Consider the following 10825-nt stretch of genomic DNA (forward strand, 5'->3'; position numbering starts at 1 on the left):
AAACAAATATCCAAGACAAAGTGTCCAAACGATGTCTTTGACATAACCAAGTGTTTTCCATGCCATTCCAAGTGTCGGTGATCATTATATCTTGCCAGTGTACCAGATACCAGAGACTGTGCATGAGTCACTTGCTTGTCAGTGAATGTTGCTAATCCTCCAAAGTGCCAGAGTTGATAAGGTTTAGTAGGTGTTGACATCAATGACAAAACCATACCAAAATACCAACAATCTCCCCCTTTGGCATTGATGGCAACACAAGATGGAAAAACCATCAAAGTGCCAAAACAAAAATGCCAAATACTAAAAGCCAACGAAAGCCACCAATCTCCCAAAAGAGATCATAACCAGAAAGCAAAATTTAGATACAAAGAGTAACAAACTTTCCTGCAATGAATACTCTCTCCTCAAAAGATAATGTGTTTTTCCATATCAATCTCTCCCCCTTTGACATCAAATGCCAAAGTAAAAAAAAAATTCAGATACAAAATACCAACCAATTCAGTATACCAACTACTGCCCCTGAGAAGTAGCTTCCTCATCAAAGTCAGAGTAAAAGATTTCTCTGTTAATTATGTCAGTTGATGATAAATATCAACTTTCTAAGTCTTTACCGGTGGGGGTATCACCCCAAGCTGATCTCTAAGATATTCAAACGTTTCCTTAAGCAGAGGTTTAGTGAAAATATCTATAATCTGTTCTTTAGTATTCACATAAACCAGTTTTATTTCTTTTGCTTCAACATTCTCCCTTAGAAAATTCGGTTTGATAGAAACATGTTTGGTTTTAGAATTTACTACCGGATTCTTAGATATATCAATTGCTATAGTGTTATCACAATAGATAGTAATAGGTTCCTTGCATTTTACCCTTATATCTTTCAACATTTGCTTAAGCCATAATACTTGTGTACAGTTAGTTGCTACTGCAACATATTCCGATTCAGCTGTTGATAAAGATGTACAACTTTGTTTCTTACTCAACCAAGAAATTAATCTGCTTCTAAGAAAAAATTCTCCTCCAGTGGTGCTTTTTCTATCATCCACATCTACTACCCAATTTGCATCTGTGTATGCACATAATTCAAATTTTTCATCTCTAGGATACCATAATCCAAGATTTGTAGTGCCTTGTGTAAAGCAGAAAATGATCGAACCCTAGTTGCTCTCCCCTCTTCCAACTCCAAGGAGAGAGAAGGGAGGTAACTAGGGTTGACGGTTTTCACTTAGGAGAGACTTTACATTCAAAAGAGGGGTTGAAACCCACAAGATCCAATCCCACACAATGCAAGATTGGATTCTAAATGAGTTTCAAGGGTTAAGACAGCAAGGCTACCCTCTTTTGTAAAGAATGTAGATAGAAGAATTAAGCTAGGAATGCATAGAAAGTGAGAAAGATTCGCTTATAAACTGAGATAGGGATATAGGATGAAGCTACAGACCTGGAATTACCAGTAAAATGTCGATACGGCATTGTCCTGCAAATTTGAGCAAAAGTTGATGGGACGATGGCGCCCGGCGTGCACACGGTCCTCCGAAAAATCCGCGAAACGAAGGGGGATCTATTCGTCTCTGCACAAGGATTCTAGATCTTCAATTTCAGCCGCGTACCTGCAACCTACACACAGAAAAGCGAAGATTATTGGGGGGTTAGGGATTAGGGGTTTGCCTTTAGGTCAAACCCCAGTTTTGGAATTAACCAAGAAATGAGAAATGCTGTAAATGTAAATGATTGTAATGTAAAACAAGTACTAATACCTTGTTGTAAGGATGTTTGTATCCTTATGTGCGAAGGTATAGATGTTGTTGTTGTATGTTGTAGTAGTATGTAGTAAGTGATCTCCTCTTCAATGGTTGAATCCTTGTCTTGAATGCAACACTTAGCCTTGAATGGAGACTTGGAATGATCAATTGCTTGAAGGAATGCTTGAATATTTGAATGCTTGAATGTTTGAGTATCATTTCCACATATGTTCATCTTCTCCCCTTTTTTATCTACCCAAAATGAGAGAGAAAATGTAGTTTATATACTTGTCAATTAGGGCTGATAGACTGATTTTCCCGACCTTAGGCCGACCAGGAAATGTTATTTTCCAAATTTGCAAACAAAAAGACCCGAAGCCTCATAGGAGACCGGGCCCAAAATAGGGCCAGGGACCAGGGCGCTGGGCGCCATGGTCCTTGGGGACCAGGGTGCTGGGCGCCCTGGTCCTGAAGGACCAAGGCGCTGGGCGCTCTGGTCCCACCTCCCGGGACAGCAGAGTGCAAAGGAGGATCAGGCCAGGGTGCAAGAAAATGCAGTTCTTGGTGTCATAAACAGGTTTCGGGGTCTCCATTCAGGTTCCGTGTTGCGTCACCATCGTGAAGACCGAAATGCAGTCGAAATTGCAAGTGTCGCAATTTTAGGACACTACATTTAGCCCCCACTATAGCGGGAGTATGTATGCTCATACTTCTGGTAAAGTACAAGGAAACAACATTGAAAGACTTTCACCACATCAAGGAGGCAAGACACACCAAGCTCCCAGTGGACTAAGGATCTTACGACTTCAATTGACAAAGTAAAAGGGAAGATCACGAGGGAGAACCATGACTGTCATTAGTAAGGTTCCCTCACTATGAGTCATGCAAGAGAAATACCAAAAATTTTCAAGGCAATGCTAAGTTTGCCAAGAAATTTTCGAGTATCTTAAAGGGATAGACAGGGTGTATGCCCCCCTACGTTAAAGCGATCGCACACGCCTCAACGGGGGTGATTGTTTTAACGTAGTGATACACATAAGAAATGAGAAGAGAAGGATCACGTTATCACAAAGATTTAGCCCCCAAGTGTGAGATAAACCCAAGGATAATAGACACAAAACACAAAGCACAAGGTGACTTCGCTTTCCTCGGGGTCAGTACGCTGTATGATAATTCATGTATATCATATGTATGTATGCATAATTGTTCTTCATTCCCCAATCAAGGAAGGTCACCTAGAAGAAGGGAACACATGTGTCTTTTGAGTCAACATGAGAGAGACCAAAAGAGATCTCAATGCTTTGCATCGTCCTCAAGTAGACAACACTAAGGACAACAAATAGAAGAATGAGAATAACATATAGAAGAAGTAATGAAAGAGAGGAGGAGAGAATCTACTATGCTAATGAAACTAGTCTAGCACGTCATCTACCCCCTGATCTTGCTGATCAATGTTTTGGGAAGGCAGGGAACACGCTAGAGGAGGAACATCCAACACAGCAGATGGAGCTATCACAAGATCCAAACAAGGGCTATGTTCATGTTCCAAGCCACGTTGTTCTTGTCTAGGAGCTAGGATAAGTGCTTTAGAAAATTCATTAGATAAATGGTTATCAATATCAACAAGTTCATATTCACTATCAGAAGCAAGAGGAGTAACATTTTCATCTATATCATCATCAAGATTTATAAAAATAGGATCGTTAACTCGCACAGGATCAAGACCATCATGCATCTTATGTTTAGGAGATTTTGGCTCAATTTCTGGTTGAGGAGAAAATGGAATAATGCTTGTTGAAGGTGTTTTTGGAGATTGCAAAGTTTGAGAAGCAGCTGCCTGAGCTCTAAGACGATGCTTTCTTCGGCATTCACGTGCAGAACGATTTCGTCTAGTCTTAGTAGGAAGTGGAGAAGATTGAGGAGGAGGAATGTTCTCATCCTTAACACTTGGGTGTTTAGGTTGTGGTCTCTTAGGTTGGATAATAGGAGAAGAAGAAGGTCTCTTCTCTCTATAAAAAGGAGGAGGAACTGCTCCATATAAAGGAAGAATATTTGGTTTAGGAAGGAGACCAAGTCCATCATGATGAGGAGGTATAGGTCTACTCTTAGAAATTTTTTTAGGCATAGACATAGTTACATCCATAGGAATGGGTTGGGAATCTTCTTGAGGAAAGACATTAGTTTTATCTTTCAAAGGAAGAACTTCCTTCTCAAGAACGATAGGAATATCAAGTTTGGGTGTTCTAGGTTCACTTAGAGATAAGATCATATCTGTTTTCCACTTTTGATAAGATTTGAATAGATGATCACTTCACGGAGGAAGAGATTGGAATTGTTTAGGCCAAAAATAATCAATAGGAACACTAGAGGTTCTTTCAGCTGGTTTAAAGAGACTATGATTGACAGTAACAACTTCACCATTATGGGGAAATTTTAAACATTTATGAATAGGAGAAGCAATAGCTTTCATGGAAGATAGCCAAGGATAGCCAAGCTTCACACAAAATTGTTCAGATGAAGGAATAATAGCAAAGTTCACATCAAGGGATTTGTTATGAACTTCAATAGGTAATGTAATAAAACCAATCGCAGGAGAAGAAAATGCATCAAATAATTTCACAATCACATCTGTTTTGTCATAGATCACTTGATTCAATTGCAAAGTAAAAAGAAATTCTTCAGTAATAACATTAAACATGCACGAAGGATCAATAAACACTCCACGGAAAGGTGTATTCTTGACTTTTGCAACTATGTATAAAGGACCATCAGGTGCCCTAATGGTTTCACTAGAATCAAATGTGATGGAAGGTTCTTTAGGGTTTTCATGCTGCTCTACAAAGTTAATCACATTCGGAGTCATAGACACAAGACCATCAGATGAGAGAGAGGAATCATTAGTCTCAATCGCATTAGAGGTATGAGAAGGTAATGGATCAGTAAAAATATGAAGATTTTGGTTAGGAGGAGCTACAGATGTGTTGCCTTTATCATTCACTCCAGAAAGAGAGATAGTATTATTATCAATCAAATCTTGAATTTTACCCTTTAAAGAAAAACATTTTTCAGTATCATGCCCAGGCTGACGATGAAATTGACAAAAAGATTTGTTATCAAAATAAGGTGAAGTAATCTTTGTAGGATCAATTTGCCTTATAGGAGGAAGAGTAAGTACATTTTGTTCCAATAACTTATTCATAATACTATGCAATGATTTATTCAAAGGAGTATACTTTCTTTCTTTCTTGAAAAACTTAGAAATAGGAGGCACACCTGATGCTGCATTCACATTGTTGTTGATGATGTTTTCATTGAATTTGATGGAATCTCTATTCGGTTTAAACTTCCCAAATGGTTGTTGACTGCTATCACCCTTATCACTCGGAGCCATAGGATGTGATTGTTCCATTTGACTCACAGTCAGTTGATAATTGTGAAGAGTTGCACACAACTGTTGGAAAGAAGTAAACTCAGAAAACAGAAGTTTGTCTCGAATATCTTTTTGTAAATTAGAAATAAAGATTCTTTGAATATCATTGTCAGGCACTGGAAAAGAAATTTGAGCATACAAATGCTTATATCTACCAATGAAATCAGTCACTTTTTCTTTAACACCTTGTTTACAATGCATTAAATCAATCAAAGTAACTTTAGGACTTATATTGTTTTGAAATTGTTGAATGAAAGCATTTGCAAGTTGTTCGAAAGAAGTAATAGAATAAGAAGGCAACAAGCAATACCATTGTAGGGCTTTGTCTCTTAATGTTCTAGTAAACAGTTTCGCAAGCAACCTTTGGTCATAAGCAAAATCAGTACATATTGTTTGAAAAGTCTTAACATGTGTTAGAGGATCACCTTTACCATTATAGAGCTCTAAATGCAGGATTTCAACATGTTTAGGAGGGATAGCTCGAACAATGTCAAGAGAAAGTGGGCTCGCAACATCAAATGTGGGCACACTAAACTTAGATTGATTCATAGAGGCAATTTGTTGCTGTAAAGAAGAGACAGTTTGTGCAAGATTATTAATGGTCACTTCGGTCGAAGAATTCATATTAGATGTGTTAGATTGAGATGGAGGTGTTATTTTATTGAAAGAAGGTAGAGAGTAAGGTGGTGGGACACTATGATAGTTAGTCATAGGAGAGGATTGGATAGGAGGAACACTACAAGGAGGAATGGAATGGTTGAATGAATTGCCCCCTTGCGTCATGTTCATTTGTGGAGATGTAGTAGGAACACTCATTGAAGGAATGAATGAAGAAGTTGGATTAAATGAAGGAAGAGGGTTAATTGAAGAGGAAGGATTGCCCCCATGACTAGTGATCACAGGGGGAATGTCTTGTATGGAAGTAGTCATTATGTTTGATGTAAAGGTAGGTATGCTAGCAATAGAAGTTGTCAAAGGAATAGAATGATTGACTTGAGTGGGAGGTTGTGTATAACCTAAAGTTTCGGCACAACTCTTCATAGGCATCACATTCGAATCCAAAATGTGTGCAATACCACGAAAAATATCAATTCCATTCTTATCACTTTGAAGCATATGTTTTAGACCCTCAATTAAAGGAAGAGCTTGACTATCAGGGTATTCTTGAGACATCCATTGTCGAAAATCATCAAATTGATTATCCAATTTTGAAAGTTGTTCTACAGAAACCTCATGGAGAGCTTCTTCATCATTAGGAGGATTAGACGAATTACCCATGTCCTCGTTAAAAAGGCTATTCAAATTAGGTTCCATCTCCTCGGTAATTAAACCTTGGAAAGACTTAATTCTACGGCTTCATCTAACGGGAATAGTATAAGTAGGGCTTGTTGTTGTAAAACTCATGCACTAGGGAGAGAGAGAAAATTTTGAATTTAGAGGTAGAAAATTTCAGTAAAATCATCCAATCTTCTAGATTTAAGCTGTTAAATGCAATCATGATAGTCTCCCGAAATTTCAGAAAAAATGTCCGGGACCGTGGCGCTCGGAGTGCACACGGTCCTTGCAACTTTTTTCGAAATTTGCAGGGATGAAAGTTATAATGATTTTAAAGCTAATCTAAAAAAATTGAGTGATTTTACGATCTGTAGATAGGCCAAATTAAAGTTGCAATCTCAAAATTGAACCCTACCCAGATTGTCGAAAAATGCAAAATTTGAATTTTGAAAAAGAGAGGGAAACTGAAATTTTGAATTTTATGATTTTAGAGGGAATGTTAAGAGCAATGCAAGTTTTGAATTTTAAAAGTTGACTCAATTTTACGCAAAATTCAATTTTGAAAGCGGAAATCAAAGTTGTTGTAATTAAGCACTTAATTTCAAAAGTCACAAATTGCAAGAATTTGAATAAAACACTGAAATTTCGAATGAATGCCAACACACTTTTCAGATTTAGGACAATAAGAAACACAATTTTGACATGAATTTCAGTTTCAACAATTTTTGAATGATTAGGAGCCTTAATCCAAGCAATCACAAGACCAACTTTGACTGTAATTTTGAAAGTGTTATAATTGATAAAATCAGCCAAAATTCTGGATTTTAGCAGAAAAATACAGTAAGATCTAGCTCCCAAAATTTCGGAAAAAATGTCGGGGACGATGCTGCTCGGAGTGCACACGGTCCTCGCAAATTTTTTCCAAATTTTCAGGGATGAAAGATATTGTGATTTTATTGCGGAATCCAAAGTTACAGCTGATTTGGAGATGTTTTGATCAGTGAAATTGTCAGACAAAGGTTGAATCAAGAGGATTTCAAAAATTAGGGTTTTGACACTTAACCACTTAATTTTCAAAATTAAAGCACAAATATGAACTGATAATTTGTAATGGAAGGGCAGGTCTGAAACAAGCATTAACAATTAAACATTTCACAAGTTCAATTACTAAAAAGAAAATTTAGGGTTTTTATGCAATTAACCTCTAAAATTTGCAAAAGATCAAACATGGAAATGTAATCAAGGAATCCAATTTTCAAATCTAACCATGAATAATCAGAAAGGATGTTCACGTCGGGTTCACCAAAATGTAAAGCAGAAAATGATTGAACCCTAGTTGCTCTCCCCTCTTCCAACTCCAAGGAGAGAGAAGGGAGGTCGCTAGGGTTGACGGTTTTCACTTAGGGGAGACTTTACATTCAAAAGAGGGGTTGAAACCCACAAGATCCAATCCCACACAATGCAAGATTGGATTATAAATGAGTTTCAAGGGTTAAGACAGCAAGGCTACCCTCTTTTGTAAAGAATGTAGATAGAAGAATTAAGCTAGGAATGCATAGAAAGTGAGAAAGATTCGCTTATAAACTGAGATAGGGATATAGGATGAAGCTGTGGACCTAGAATTAGCAGTAAAATGTCGATACGGCACTGTCCTGCGAATTTGAGCAAAAGTTGACAGGACGATGGCGCCCGACGTGCACACGGTCCTCCAAAAAATCGGCAAAACAAAGGGGGATCTGTTCGTCTCTGCACAAGGATTCCAGATCTTCAATTTCAGCCGCGTACCTGCAACCTACACACAAAAAAGCGAAGATGATTGGGGGGTTAGGGATTAGGGGTTTGCCTTTAGGTCAAACCCCAGTTTTGGAATTAACCAAGAAATGAGAAATGTTGTAAATGTAAATGATTGTAATGTAAAACAAGTACTAATACCTTGTTGTAAGGATGTTTGTATCCTTATGTGCGAACGTATAGATGTTGTTGTTGTATGTTGTAGTAGTATGTAGTAAGTGATCTCCTCTTCAATGGTTGAATCCTTGTCTTGAATGCAACACTTAGCCTTGAATGGAGACTTGGAATGATCAATTGCTTGAAGGAATGCTTGAATGTTTGAATGCTTGAATGTTTGAGTATCATTTCCACATATGTTCATCTTCTCCCCTTTTTTATCTACCCAAAATGAGAGAGAAAAAGTAGTTTATATACTTGTCAATTAGGGCTGATAGACTGATTTTCTCGACCTTAGGCCGACTAGGAAATGTTATTTTCCAAATTTGCAAACAAAAAGACCCGAAGCCTCATAGGAGACCGGGCCCAAAATAGGGCCAGGGACCAGGGTGCTGGGCGCCGTGGTCCTGGGGGACCAGGGCATTGGGCACCCTGGTCCTGAAGGACCAGGGCGCTGGGTGGTCTGGTCCCACCTCCCGGGACAGCAGGGTGCAAAGGAGGATCAGGCCAGGGTGCAAGAAAATGCAGTTTTTGGTGTCATAAACAGGTTTCGGGGTCTCCATTCAGGTTTCGTGTTGCGTCGCCATCATGAAGACCGAAATGCAGTCGAAATTGCAAGTGTCTCAATTTTAGGACACTACACCTTGCAAGTACTGAAAAATCCTTTTTACTGTTGATTCATGATTTTCTCTAGGATTACTCTGAAATCATGAAATAATACATACTACATTCATGATATCAGATCTTGTTTGTGTCAAATACAGTAAACCTCCTATCATAGATTTGTATCTAGTTAGATTAACAGGTGTATATTCATCCCTTTGTGATAATTTATCATTTGTAGTCATAGGTGTGCTTACCGGTTTAGAGTTCTCCATCCCAGATTTCTTTAATAACTCCTTCAAGTACTTGGATTGACTCAAGAATATACCTTTATCAGTCTGTGAAATCTGCAATTCTAAAAAGAATTTTATTTCTCCAATCATAGACATTTCAAATTCTTGCTGCATTTCAATAGAAAATTCTTTACATAGTCCATCTTCTCCTCCAAAGATTATATCATCAACAAAAACTTCTATAACCAAGATGTCATCATTTGTCACTTTATAATATAAGTTGTTGTCAGCATTACCTTTAGAAAAGCCAATCTTCAAAAGATACTTATCCAGCATTGCATACCAAGCTCTTGGAGCTTGCTTCAACCCATACAAAGCTTTCCTTAACCTGCAAACCATATCTTTGTTATCTGTCAAAGAAAATCCATCAGGTTGTTCAATGTAAACTTCTTCTTCAAGATCTCCATTCAAAAATGCACATTTAATATCCATTTGATTGACTTTGTTGTCATTGTGTGCTGCAAAAGCTAGGAATAATCTAACTGCCTCAATTCTAGCTACTAGTGCAAAGGTTTCATTATAATCAATTCCTTATTTCTGAGAATATCCCTTACACACTAGTCTTGATTTATTTTTGATAGCCTTACCATCTTCATTAAGTTTGTTTCTGAATACCCAATTTGTTCCAATCACATTTTTGTCTTTAGGCTGTGGAACTAATGTCCAGGTGTTATTCTTCTCAATTTGCTCTAGTTCTTCTTCCATAGCTTTAATCCAGTGTTTATCTTCACATGCCTCATTAATTGATGATGGTTCAATTTGAGAAATAAGACATACCTCTTCATTTTCCAGTCTTTCTCTTGTCATAACTCCTTTATACTTGTTTCCAATTATCTGATCTTCAGAGTGATTTAGTCTTACATACTGGGGTGTCTTCGTTTGTTTTTGTTCCTCAGTTATTGTGGAATTTTTAGATGATACCGGTGTAACTAGATCTTCATTTTGTATCAGTGGGTTCAATGTAGGTTCATTTATTATAATCTCTACTACTAGCTCAGAGTCTATATACCTTGAAGTTCCTCTGAATTGTTCATCAATCTTCACATTTGTACTTTCAACAATTTTCTGTAATCTTTTGTTAAAACATCTATATGCCTTACTCTTAGATGAATAACCAAGAAATATTCCTTCATCACTTCTAGGATCAAATTTTCCAATATATGTATCCCTTCTAATATAGCATTTACTTCCAAATATTCTGAAATATTTAAGAGTAGGAGTAATACCAAACAATAGTTCATAAGGGGTCTTACTAGTTTTACACATGTGGTAGATTTTCTTTTGATAACATACTTCTTACTGCATCCAAGATAGTTCTATTTTTCCTTTCAACAACTCCATTCTACTGTGGTGTCTGGGGTGCTGATAGCTATCTTCTGATTCCATTAACTTCATAGAATGTATTAAATTCCTTAGATGTAAATTCTCCTCCTTGATCTGATCTCAGACATTTGATTTTCTTACCAGTTTCATTCTCTACCATTGCTTTGAATAGTTTGAACTTTCCAAGTGCTTATGATTTTTCTCTAAGAAAA

This window comes from Cryptomeria japonica, chromosome 10 (genome assembly GCF_030272615.1).
Source record: "Cryptomeria japonica chromosome 10, Sugi_1.0, whole genome shotgun sequence".
NCBI classification, from domain to species: domain Eukaryota; kingdom Viridiplantae; phylum Streptophyta; class Pinopsida; order Cupressales; family Cupressaceae; genus Cryptomeria; species Cryptomeria japonica.